The 14020-nt window shown below is 42.3% G+C and overlaps 1 protein-coding gene across 13 annotated transcripts in view; it reads right to left on the bottom strand.

Annotated features, from left to right (window-relative positions):
* Nucleotides 1-13384, bottom strand: part of LOC121535329 (adhesion G protein-coupled receptor L2-like) — a 154534-nt gene extending 141150 nt beyond the window's left edge. For 7 of the 13 annotated variants that reach the window (XM_041842277.2, XM_041842282.2, XM_041842280.2 and 4 more), the window contains exon 1: nucleotides 12785-13381. The gene's annotated coding sequence lies outside the window, so the exon portion shown is untranslated. Of the gene's footprint in view, nucleotides 1-12784 lie in introns of all 13 variants that reach the window. The other 6 variants (XM_041842286.2, XM_041842283.2, XM_041842284.2 and 3 more) reach the window with 1 other exon arrangement.
* Between the last annotated feature and the right edge of the window lie 636 nt (nucleotides 13385-14020).

Raw genomic sequence — 14020 nt, 5'->3', positions numbered from 1 at the left:
TTTGTCTGTGTTCCAGTCTGAACCTCGCAGGCATAATGCTTTAGTTCTTCAGCCCTCTCTAACTAACTAATTTGGGGAACGGTTCACCCCACCCACCTACCCCCGCACATGGCCTACATTCGGAACAAAAAGACCAACACGTGAGGGGGAATATCAAACATGAGAAGATGGTAAGAGGGGGGGCAGGGGGTCCGGGTTCGGTGTGCTCTAGTTGGAATTTACAGGAACTGAGAAAATAGGTCCCCCAGATCCTTTGCACCCCAACACCTCTATGCTCCTCAGTAACACTTTGTCATGACAGTCCCCGTCTCTCAGGGCTAGGGCTGTGCTCTCCTCTCCTCTCCTCACCAACTTCTCTCTTAAGGGACATGATGTCACTTCCTTGGCTCTGTCAGTGGTGCAGACAGAGCACTTGTCATGGCTGCCAGTGATGGAGACAGGCGCTCGTCAGGCATGGCAGTCAGATGGGAGGAGGGTTCAGCAACGTGGAGCTGATAATATATTTTGGGACGGGGCAGGAAGGAACCGGTAGCAAGCTGCATGGTATTCATAGGCTCAACGACGGTTGGTTGGTCCGTTTCAAGGCTCTCTGCCAACAGAGATTGAAATTATAGATAAAGAGTGTCAACGGGCACAGAGAGAGAGAGAGAGATGTATTGTGAAATTGAGAGGAAGGAGTGAGGTAGCCTTCAGAAGATCGACTACAAAAGAGAAAACAGCTAGGTCTGTCATTGAGGTTAGCAGAAAGCGGAAGAATGGAAATGAATAGGCAGAAATAGGAGTGAGAAATTGATGCAAGAAAGGCAGAGAGACGTATGAATTTGTATTGAATGAGCAGAAACAAGTGTTGGAAGGGTTAAGTAAAAAGTCAGTCAACACTATCCTCATAATTTCAACCATCACTACTATGTTTATTTTACCCATCAGAATTATCGTTGCCTAATTACTAAGTTCATAACCAGTCTTGACATTACATCGACTTATGTTAAAGTGAAAAGGGTCCTGTTCAAAACATTCCCCATCTTTAGCCTATAGCTTCTCTACAAGACCAATTTATAAAGGTTACCTGGGCTTAATGAGCCCAAATGTATTCTGAGTAATCTGTGAATTTGAAGAAGAAAAAGAACAATCAGAATCAAAAGAATCAGAATCAAAAGAATCAGAATCCGTTTCAAATTAAGCAATACTACATCCCTCTCTTTCCGAAGAAGAAAACTCAGAATCAAAATCGGATTAATCCGAATCAAAAGAATCCTAATCAAAAGAATCAGAAGGGGGAAAAGCCTTTAAATGTCAGTTTCATCAACCAATACTACACCCCTCTCTCTCTCCTACTCCTCCCAGCTCAGTAACACTACAGCTTGGCAGTGAAATGAATAGGCTGACGTTTACACAGTGAGTTAAACAGTGAGGGTCAGTCAGAGAGCAGCACCCAGCATCTCAACCCCTGACATGTCACACAGAGCTCCTCTTTTCAATCAGTCAGTCCTTCATAGCTTCACACTGAAAGACACACTCCTCCTCTCCTCTACTCCTCCTCCACGCCTTGTTCTGGTTCTCTCTCTCACTCCACTACATGCTCTTTATCCACACTCGTTCATAATACACACACACACACACACACACACACACACACACGGATACAGGCATTAACGAACATGCACAAACACATGCATGTGGTTGAACGCGCACACACACACAGACACACACCCCCACCCTCGGCTCACTCAAACACTCAATAACCATTTACAAGGGAAATTGTGGTTGGCTTGGCAACCTCACTCACACTCCTATTCACAGCAAGTAAAAAATAAGCACCATAAAACGTTTGTGATCATTCCCTGAATGTTAAAATTTAAAAACAGGGTGGGAATCTTGGCTGAAGGACAGGAACAGCTAGATTCCCCTGCAGGTAATGTGGTAGGAACTTCACACCTACCAATATATTACATGCTGCTGTAGACATACATGCTTTGTAGCGGAACACCTGCGCCTCTACCTTTCAATCAACACTCTCAGTGAGGCAGAATGTAGTCTGAGAGAGAAGGAGTGCAAATGTACACAGTTACAAATAGGAAGCAGGTCACACAGACACACACAAGGATAGACAGAGAACATCCACACACACACACACACACACACACACACACACACACACACACACACAAGGATAGACAGAGAACATCCACACACACAAGGATAGACAGAGAACATCCACACACACAAGGATAGACAGAGAACATCTACACACACACACACACACAAGGATAGACAGAGAACATCCACACACACACACACACAAGGATAGACAGAGAACATCCACACACACACACACACACACAAGGATAGACAGAGAACATCCACACACACAAGGATAGACAGAGAACATCCACACACACACACACACACACAAGGATAGACAGAGAACATCCACACACACACACACAAGGATAGACAGAGAACATCCACACACACACACACACGGATAGACAGAGAACATCCACACACACACACACACACAAGGATAGACAGAGAACATCCACACACACACACAAGGATAGACAGAGAACATCACACACACACACACACACCAACAACATCCACACACACACACACACAAGGATAGACAGAGAACATCCACACACACAAGGATAGACAGAGAACATCTACACACACACACACAAGGATAGACAGAGAACATCTACACACACACACACACACACACACACTCAAGGATAGACAGAGAACATCCACACACACAAGGATAGACAGAGAACATCCACACACACACACAAGGATAACAAACATCCACACACACACACACACAAGGATAGACAGAGAACATCCACACACACACACACACACACAAGGATAGACAGAGAACATCCACACACACACACACACACAAGGATAGACAGAGAACATCCACACACACGCTCAAAAATGGGTTCAACACGCGCACACACACACCACCGCCATATTGTGTTTACCATACACTTTCACATAACGTATGGTAAACACAATATGGCAAGCAAACAAAAGGAGTATGTTACTCCAAGTACCTGCAAATCCATCTATTGAATACCAACCAGTTCCACTGGAGCTAGCTAGTTGACTGGGGAAGGGGATGGTTAGAACTACTGCATTTCATTGCCAACCCTGAACTCCTCTGTATCAAACATACGCATTTCCTAGGGGGAAAAGAAACTGGTTTGACCCGTTTAGCCTGTTGTCTAATCATTTCCTTGTCGCTTTCAACGAGATTCCTACAAGGTGGGGCTAGGTCATACTTAAACCAGCCCTGTATCTTATGGAGAGGGCTAGGTCATACTTAAACCAGCCCCGTTTCTTATTGATATTTTGAACAGTAGGTTGAGGTTCACAAACACACTTTTTTACATTGAAATATTCTGACAGATGTAAAAAGAGAAAAAAAGAAGCAGAACCAGAGTTCTTTCTGTCCTCCATTCAGACCATTGACAAAATCATAAAATAAGAATCAAACAAACAGCCATAGTACTTCTCAATGCTTCAAACAAAGCAAGAGAGCTGCAGAGGATTCAAAGCTTTTCCTGGGCTGCAAGTTTGCCTTATTCTGTGGCTTAGCCCTAGCCCAGTACTGGAGTAGAAGACTGAAGCAGAAGACGCCCTGCCTTCTTTTCATTCTCAGCCCCCCTTCCTCCTCCTCCTCCTCCTCCTCCTCCTCCTCCTCCAGCAGGCCTACATCATTCCTTTGGGTGTTTGTGTAGTGTCCCTTAGTTACCTCTGAAGAGACCTGGCCAGGTCAGCAGCAGCAGAAAGGCAGCTCAGAGTTAAAAGCCTGCCCTGTCCTACTCATAGGTACAAGGCCATCAATAATTCACCGTCATCGGGAAGCATTATCTAACAGCCTGATAAAACATTTAAAATGGTGGGTGACAACACGGAAAGTGAAGAAGTGCTCCGTAAGCGAAGGACGAAAGAAAAGGACACTGCAGGTGGCGACAGAGGGAGGGAGTTCGCAACAGATGTGACGTTGCTGCGGCAGCTGAAGTGGGAGAAGTAGTCTCCCTTCCAAAGGTACTCTGATGTGATAGCTTAGCTAGCTAGCCTACTCCTCTGAGGCCAATTTAGCCATTACACATCAAGTACAGAATCTGCCTTGCTTAATATATATGGCCCCGTGTAGCTCAGTTGGTAGAGCATGGCGCTTGCAACGCCAGGGTTGTGGGTTCATTTCCCACGGGGGGCCAGGGGGGCCAGTATGAAAATGTATGCACTCACTAACTGTAAGTCGCTCTGGATAAGAGCGTCTGCTAAATGACTCAAATGTAAATGTATAGGCACAGGCAGTGATGGTACTCTGATGTGTTAGCTAGCTATAGCATGGTTAAAACAGATGGAACGCTGCACAGCTTTCAGTCTGGTTTAACCAGGCTAAGCTAGCTACCCCTCGGAGGTGTAAATAAATTAAACTAAATAAACGGCACAGTAAGTGAATGAACAATCAACCCACTGCATTGCTGTCTCTTTCATTTTGCACCATAACAGTAGAAGTATAGGCTCTATGCAAGCAGAGGTGGAAGCATTCACTGGCCTGTATTAACAAATAGGCTTTTCTCAATGACAGAGACATTCTCCAAGCCTAGATCAATTACACCCAAGCTCGGCTGTAATTAAAATGTCCTAACAAAGGTCCTGGAACGCAGGACACAAACCTGCACGCTGAAAATAAGCCCTGTTCAATCTATAGCACTATCTACAAGCATTGGAAAGGGTTTCAGTTTTAGATTCAGCTCAGGTTTCCTGTAGGCATAGTGTATGGTATGCTAAACTTCAAATATTTTTTTTCATGTTTCTTCATGTCATTTTCTTCCTTCATGATATGACATGATTTTGCTCATTAAAATGACGGATAGGCTAGTAGTGATGGGGGGAATCGATACAGTTACATATCAGGATATAATTTTTTACAATATATCGTATCGTTTTAACAATATCACAATATTATTTTTGCGCTAGTTGGCTGTACCTGCATCAAAACTCCAGTATTTTTCCTTCATTGCTTGTCTTCCGTCTTCTTTTTAAAAATAGGGAGCCAATTTGTTTTCAGCACTTTTATTTCCATGACTGATCAAAACTCATTCTCATAGCTCTCTCGTCCCTCTGCAGCAGACATATGGTGAGCATATGTTTGGAACATAAAATCGCAATACATATAGAATCGTAAGAATCGCAATACATATCGTATCGTAAGTATTGTGATAATATGGTATTGTGAGGATATGGTATTGTGAGGTACCTGGCAATTCCCAGCCCTATAGGCTAGGGTTAGATATGGTACATCATATGCAGCAAGTCCATGAGCCAAATATAATATACATCAAGTACATAATCTACTCCAAACATTTTACCAAAGCCTGTTTACAATCACATGAAATGCAATATTTAAATTGGGCCTATTGCCCAAAACAATTTCTCCACTTCTTTTTTTCCCCCTCATAACTCTAGCCATCAACAAAGTCATTCTTTGTTTCCTTTAACATGTTTGATAGTAGTTGTGTTTAGCAGAGAGAAGACAGGCTGCTTATGACTCTCTAATTAAGATCCCTCTCTCCCCCCTCCCCCCTCCCCTTTTTGTCTCTGAAAGCATTGTTTTCTACCCAAAAACAGTCTCTTTGAAATGGTCAATAACAGTCTTCTGATGAAAAAACAAATCACGCCAAATGCCAGCAATATCGTGGGAGGTGACATTTATGTTTGGGACTTAGACAATGCACACACACAAAGTAAATAAGCTTCCGCTCAACCTACAGAGAATACACATGGTTTCTACTATTATGCAATATGTGAGCAAATCACAACAATTAAAATAGCATACAAAACTCTTAATTCTCAACAAACAAACCCAAAATACAATTTTAGCTAAACTTGGATTAAGGTGGTGTGTCGTCATTGTACAGAAAGCCCCTGGGGCCTGTTAAAATATTCTCGTCCGACAGCTATTTGCTCAAGTCCTTCTCTGAAACCATTTTACTGATGAATTCAATCAGTCTATCACGAGAACAGGCCCCAGAGATGAATTCAATGGAACAACATTGGTTTGATTGATGGAGTGTGAATGGCTATCTGTGATAAGTAGATTCTTTGTCTTACTCGCCAATGCAAATATTAAAATAACAAACCTTGATGTGATGGGAGAAGTTATGCAAATTATTTAGAAATATATTTTCTATTTTTTACTGAAACACTAGACTAATCTACAGTTTTTAGGCATGTTAAAGCCTGAGAGGATGTAGGGTAGTCCTGAGAGAAGACACATTAATTCCAGTTTTACGTATGTCTGTCCACTCAAATGAACAATCTTTCAAAAAGGAAAGAGAAACATGACTCCAATGGTGTGGGACCTGTATATTCCAAACTTGCCATTTCTAGAAATCATGGATGGCAAAAAACATCATTCATAGCAAGTCTCAGATCTGCCTCAGCGTGATCCCCCCTACCAAGACAAAAGCATACCACCTGACCGCTATAAGCTCCACGCTTCCATTGACCTGAAGGTATAGAAGACCACCAAATAAAGCACATCATCGGTCTACTCCCCTGAGACAGTCCCTGAGCAGTGTCCTCTTACGCTAATGCCCTCCAGTCCAGTGGTGGTAGAGCATCACAGAGCATCTCTGAGGGCGGTCCAGACAACTCACAGGTCATTGATAATCTCCTGATAGATGAAGCCTAAGGACCCCCGGCCATCCATCACACCCCAGCGACATGTCTCCCACTGGGCCAGCTTTACACACTCCAAAGAGTTAAACACGGACCCAAAAGACCCAGAGATCATCCATCACTCAAAAAACTAGCAGCCCCTCCGCTCCCTTCCAGACAATGTGGGCTTTAACAACACCGAGGGGGTTTGCTTTCTTAACAGAAGGAAAAGCGTTCTGTGTTGTAGGGGCTATGGAGGGTAGGTAGGGAGGGAGATGTTTGGTGAGAACATATCTAGGGCTGCTCTGCTCTATAGCTCAGCTCCAGGGCCTCTGTTGATCATTAAACATCCATTTGAGAAGCAGTGGGGGAAAGTTAACTGTCATTTAAAGCACAGAGGGTGGTGAGGGAGATTTTCACCCCTTAGAAATACCAAAGGCATACATTAATCGAACGGGTCAGCTAACACAACCTAACACAATGTAATTTGTTCCAGTCTCAGTCCATTTATCTCAGTGGCTATAAAAAGGAGGAAGACGGATGATGAAAAAGCTATGATGTACATTTGCAATTAACTAAATACCTAATCAAACCCATCTCCCTCCTCTTCCTCCTTACGTATCCCTCTTTCCTTCTCTTCCTCCCATTCTATCCTTCTCCATCTGTTTGTTCCTAACTTTTGTCAGTGAGTGTGTCAGAAAACAGAAGACAGCTGTCAAACCGGACCCTTGTGATTGAGGATGGCAGGTGAGCTTCTCTCTCTCCCTCTCATTCCTCTGTACCTCTCTCTCCCTCTATCTCTCTTTCTCTGATTGTGTGTGAGCACAGGAAGCAGGCATCTCTTTTCGTTATGTGTCGTCTGGGTTGTGGGGGGCCGTGGCGGGCAGAGGAGAGCTGTGTTCACTTTATTACAGAGAGGCAGGATGATCAGGGCCACTAACCCCTGGGAGAACAGCGTGTGATGCACAGCTTTATACGCTACCCCTGGCATTTACACCCACTGCCTCTGGGGCTTGTGTCCCAAATGGCTCCCTATTTAGTGCACAACTTTTGACCAGAGCCCTGGTCAAAAGCAGTACACTATATAAGGAATAGGGTGCCATTTGGGACTCAACCTGGGTCTCTGGGTACCAACAGACTCATAGAGCATCACAGAGCAGAGCATCACTATTAACCTGTCCTGTAGGCCGGCCCCCTGCGTTACAGCAACCTGGGCTTCAAATAACGGATGTGAGCGATGTACATTTCAGAAGAAATATTAAATAAAATGAAAAGAATGAGGGAGGGAGGGAGGGGAAGAGGCTTTTCCTCTTTCTTGACATAAATTGTCATCCATTTGTGAGGAATGGGGTGTGTGTGTGTGTTTGTGTGTGTGTGTGTCCATCTGTTTGATTCCTCATGATTTCATTCTGTTCGACATCCCTATTAGGCGATGTTTCACAAGACATTAAAGGAAATAAATAAAAAATAAAAACAGCAAGACTACACTCAGCAAGGCATTCTTTCACAGCAGAGCAACAGCTGCATTGCATGGAAAATAAACTATCTCTATGACAGAAAAACAACAGAGGCCATTGGTTGCTCAAAACAGTGCTTCACACAAAGCTTTCGAAGAGGCCTCCAGAAATCTGTTTTGATTTACAGTAAAAAGTGTATATAACCAAAACAGTGTTTCTGTATTCATACAACAACCCTGAAATATAAATTCAAGAAAATGGCTTTAATCAATTGACCTTTTTACTTATTATTTTATAATACTATAATTACACAAGATGCTAGCATGTAGGCCTATTGTGTCGTTTCTCCTTAAATTATCTTTATAAAATATGTTTTTCTTAATTTTTTACTTGTGGTCATCCCAAGTATAGGTCTACTGTATACTTTTAATGTGAGAGGTAATAGCAAATAAAAGTGTGCTGTAAAGATTTTAATTTATAAAAAAACCTATGATTAATTAAAAAAATAGTAAAAAAACTACAACAAGTCAACGTATTTAAATAAGCTCCCACCAAAACCCCTAAGTGAACACTACTCACACTGCAACAAGCAGTTTTCACATTTCTTTACTTATACACCCTTCAAACCAAGACGTTTTTCCGCGACCTTTAGCATCCTGCCAACTTTTTGCCGACTTTTCTTTATATATGAAAAGGTATTGCCAGCGACAAAGCCTCTACGCTGCTTTTAGACAAACGTGGAGACTCATCTTGATAAATCAATCCATGTCAGATTTTTATTTTCACTGAATTTCCGTTTACATATTAGTTAGGCTACAATTAGGCTGTGGAAATGTTGGCTAAGTCTAGGTGAGTGCTGCTCATGATCATCGTCTAGTTATGTAGCTTAACAAGTGGATTATTTTGCTCTTCACTTGCAAGTCACTTAGTAGCCTAGCCCTACTCCCGACCAAAAGCCTGTGACTTGCCTTAATCAATCAATGTGATTTTGTTTCACTGAATCTCCGTCTGTATATTTGGTTAATTCTCTGTCTGGGCAAATAAGTGGAGGTGGTTTAGCTAATCTATTCGTTTGGTCATCTATCACTGAATAAAAAACATTTAGCTTGCAATAATGGAGCCTAAATCAAGTGTAGGCCTATTATTTATGCTTGATCGCGTAAAGGCAACTCCAAAAGCCCGCGGAGGTGGTGAAATATCAACACGAGACTCACATGCTTTTGGAAATATAGATTGCTATTATTTTCTACTGGTATCATGATGACAATACCCTCAATGTAAGACCCTATTCCTGCTCCCTAACAAAGCGGAGTGAGGGTAGGAAAGAGATTAAATGTGGATCTAAAAAGCATGGGCTTGCCTTGGGCTGTTAAAAAATATCACTTTTTATATTAAATCGGTTCCACACGTTGCCGTGTGTGCAAAATATTATTCACATTTAATTGTTTTATATTTCATTATATTCTTAGCCTACTGTAAAATATATGTGTGTTGACTGTGATCAGGGTAGCCTAAGTGTGTCTTGTCTGTTTAATGAACAAAATAACTATTGATTTCATGTACCGGTACATGGCGCAGCCATGTAGCATACAAGCTGCACAGACCAGTAACATAATGAAACTCAAAATATGCCATTCTATTCTTTTGAAAATATATTTTATTAGTCTTAGAATGTTTCTTAGGACCTGTCTAAAACAAATGAATAATGGATTTCTTTGTGATGGTGTATATTCAATGTATTTATTAAAATAGACGTCCAACCACATCAGCCCACATCTACTCCCACTCCTAAATTTGCCGGCATGTGCACAGGAGATATAAAAGACTTATCCCGGCAAGAATGTGGTAAAAATAGGACTGTATGAATTGGGCTCTAAAAAACCTTGCAGAATTTTTTTTTACAGCCAACATACTGTAAAGTCTGTACAGGGTATTACTTTGGGGATTTTAGTTTGAATTATGGCAGCCTACCAACTCAGTCAATCCTAACTAAATCTGCATTTGCAATCCAACATAAGCACTCTCTCACACAAACACACACAGAATATTGATGCTGCATTAAATAACTGTGGTCTGCAATGAACAACAGCATTCCTATTCTATAGCCCACCAGCACCCTTCCCCTCTGGACAAAACTGGTTGGGGGATGGAGGCTGGTAGCTCAAGTTCTCTCCATTGAAATGCAGCCACTTTGATATGTAAATCCACGGTTACAAAAAACCCCGCTAGAAATCACACTAGCATATTCCTACATTGAAGCCATTTGCACCAGAGCTGATGTGAGATGAGATGGCACTTCCCCTGGAGATGCCGGGCTTGGACAAATGGACCAACCCACAGAGAGAGCATCTGGGGCGGGGAAGTGGAGTAGAGGGGTGTGCATGGGAGGGACAACGGAACATTTGTCCCAATGAATTCCCTAAGCCCATCCCAACTCTGACATGAAATGAATAAAAGATACTCCTCTGGTTCCTAGACAGGTATTTAAAACAAATGAGTTATGATTTAGATTTTACCATCACTTGTATGGGCCTATAGGCCCTACCAGTAGCCTATTTTCTCCAATAACCTTGTTAAAAATGCTTACATTTTCTCAAGTGAATTTCCAAGTCTGATTTGACCTAGTTAAATAGGCTACATCACCAGCGTAGAAAATGGAATGGGCCAACACACAATCAAATGTTATTTGCCACATGCGCCGAATACAACAGGTGTAGACATTACCGTGAAATGCTTACTTACAGCCCTTAACCAACAATGCATTTATTTTTTAATAAAAAAGTAAAATAAAACAACAAAAAAGTGTTGAGAAAAAAAGAGCAGAAGTTAAATAAAATAACAGTAGGGAGGCTATATACAGGGGGGTACCGGTGCAACATTACCCCCCTGTAGTGAGTTGAGTGGTGTGTGTACAGGTAAGCTATACTGCCTCATCTCTGTGATATATAGGCTAGTTAGAGCTAGACTATTCACTAATAAAACTTAGAATGAATGGTCAAGCTCTTTGCCAGATGTATGCTCCGCTTGGAATCCTATGCTATTTGCTTATGCTTCCTATAGAGACCAATATGCTTGTTAGAGTGCTTGCTTTGGCATTTGGCCTCATTTATGTTGACTTATGATGATGATTCATAAACAGAATCCTCCATGAAAGATAATGAGGACTTTCTATACTCCCTTCTCTTATTAGATAGCCTGCCCAGCTCTAAACAACGAGCTAATCTATGGAATGAGTGCACGGTAACTGTGTGAGGACTGATTTAAGTGTATGGCTGTATTTTATGCCGTTTACAGTAGCCTATGCCTATCTCTATTCGTGGAGAGACTGAGATGCTGAGCTCTCAGGACCAATAAGATAAGGCACTGGTGGTGTGTGTGTGCAGAGCCGGACTACCACATTTGGGGGTGGTGCCCCCCCCCCACACACACATTTTGTCATGTGCAGAGAAACATTTGCAGTTTTATAACGCAATTCTACACATTATGTCATGAGTCTAAGAGAAAATGTTGCAATTTTAAAGCTTATTTCCTGCTATTCTACACTTTTGCCATGGGGCAGAATTTTTCTTTGTTTTATAGCTTGTCTCATGCTTTTGTTCACAATTTGCCATGAGGCTGAGATATAATTTTGCAGTTTTAATGCGAATTTCCTGCAATTCTACACATTTTGCTACCATATGCTATCTGGGGTTTTTGTTGTGTGTGTGTGTGTGCATCCCATCACAAATGGCTGGTTTAGATATCTGTGAATTATACATGTTCAGTGAAATGATCTCATTTTACAGCTGCAGAATGGAGAGGAAGAGAAGATAGCAACTGACTTGCAGCTACTTAGGTCGTTGTGTCCTCGGGATTAGGCTACGTGTAATGGAAGATGTTCCATTTATTTGACAGTCTATTGCTCCACTTCTGTACTTGACAGCGTGTTACCTAGACAAAGAATTAGCCAAGCCACCCTACTGCACATCCACTTTTATTTTCTTCCTAATCCAAGATGACTATGCTACTGTCTCTTTTACAGTGCTCACCCAAAACCTCATCTACACAGGTGAGATCTAGACTAATTACCAAAGCCAAGACAACAACGCCTCATTCAGAGACAGACAGAATAAAACCTATAATAATATTTTTCAGGTAGTAGGCCTAGCCCTCTATCCATCCATCCGTTGTAGCCTAACTAGATTTAAAAAAGCACAGTAGTTTGAATTAACACAATTAATCGAATTCAGAGCAACGATGGCCGCCGAAGAAATCCACATCTGGATTAACCTCATGCAACTTTTATTTATTTCAATATCCCAAGGCCCAGAGTCGCTTAATGTGGGAACCACTGATGTCTGGTAAAATGCAATTATTTCAGAATGTAAAATCTTTAGGCTGGTATACCAAGCAGTAGCAGATAGACCTCATTTTCACAGACTGGTCTATAGTTGCGAATGCCAAGCAATCTGTAAATGTTCTTAAAATTGAGTGAAATTCGGTAAATGTCCTTTAGTGACTTGTAGCCTACCGCACCGATATCGTTAGGAATTAAGTGTATTTTCTCAACTCAGGCAAAAAAACTACCGACACCATCATCGCAAGTAACCTAACTAGCGCCCCGACGGGAGGACGGCGTGCTAGACCAATGTTGGAATACTTACATTTGGGGGTGAATAGTCCTAAATGGTGTTTGACAAATATTTCAATTCGGCACCGAAGTAACACAGAGAGAGTGGTTACCCCTTCAGCAGGCTATAGGCCACCCTCAAACTCGGTATATGCAGCGGGCAACACAAAGACGTCCGTGGTTCCGATGCATGCTCCACTTATGAGGGACAGATCGTGTTGTTTCTTGTGGCAGGTATCTCTCTCTCGCCAAGTCCATGCGCCCCCAAGGACCTGACGAACTGTTCCATTGCGAGGTGTTGTTCGGAACTATTCGGCCTAATCAATAGTTTTCTTCCATATCCCCCTCGCATGCATACACATTTTCCTTTCGAGGGGACGCAATGAATTCAAAAACTGCAAATGAGAAGCAAATCAGCTCATATCCTAAGAAAAAAAATGCAGTCGTCTTCCACGACGATGTCGATGTATTCTGAAAGTCGCCTAAAACAATGCTGAAACAGTCTAGAATGAGACTACAGTTCGCGGGTCTCAGGTCTGTGAGTCGGGCTTGTGCTCCAGTCAATCTCTGCGCTGCTCTATCGACACACCGCTGAGCCAGCGCCAGTCGGATTCCGGATGCAAACAAGAGGAGGAGAAACCGTGAGCCGGCTCTCTGCTCTGCAGCAGCTGGCTTTCAATGGACCAGCCTAAAACCTGGCGTGGATCATGCAGAAGGCAGGGACTGGTGTCTGGTGCGCTTAGCAGTTCTGTATAGGACCTATCTGTACAGTAGAAGGAATATGGCCCCCAAAGGATGGGATGGACCTAGGACCTGGATATTGATAGTGATGATGGGCACAGTCGAATACAGATTTTTACATTCCTCTAAACACAGTGTTTCATATAGGGCTCTGTTAAATATGTAATTCATTGCAAAATGGGCTATTATGGCACTCAGTATCAGCTAATAGCTTATATGGGATATATAGTTCATACTCATTCTCACAACAGGAGTTGTCAATACTAAAGACAAAAATTAAAAGGGAAAATGCAGCTCTGTTATTACATGATAATTCCAACTGGACCTGATGAATAATCTGGACAGATGGGGAAAAGCCACACCGGGAAGGTAATACGATTATATGGGGCCACTGCTGATTGAAAAACATAAGCAATCCAGCCAGCACATGAAGCCATAACATCTAAACACATTCAACTTGAACACAAACCAAACAGCATCCCTCTAGTAATCCCCGGGCCAATAGGAACTGTTTGTCTACCTGTTTGTA

Source organism: Coregonus clupeaformis, chromosome 21, assembly GCF_020615455.1.
Source record: "Coregonus clupeaformis isolate EN_2021a chromosome 21, ASM2061545v1, whole genome shotgun sequence".
NCBI classification, from domain to species: domain Eukaryota; kingdom Metazoa; phylum Chordata; class Actinopteri; order Salmoniformes; family Salmonidae; genus Coregonus; species Coregonus clupeaformis.
Note: the sequence above shows the minus strand (reverse complement) of the source record. Positions and strands in the feature narration are given on the sequence as shown.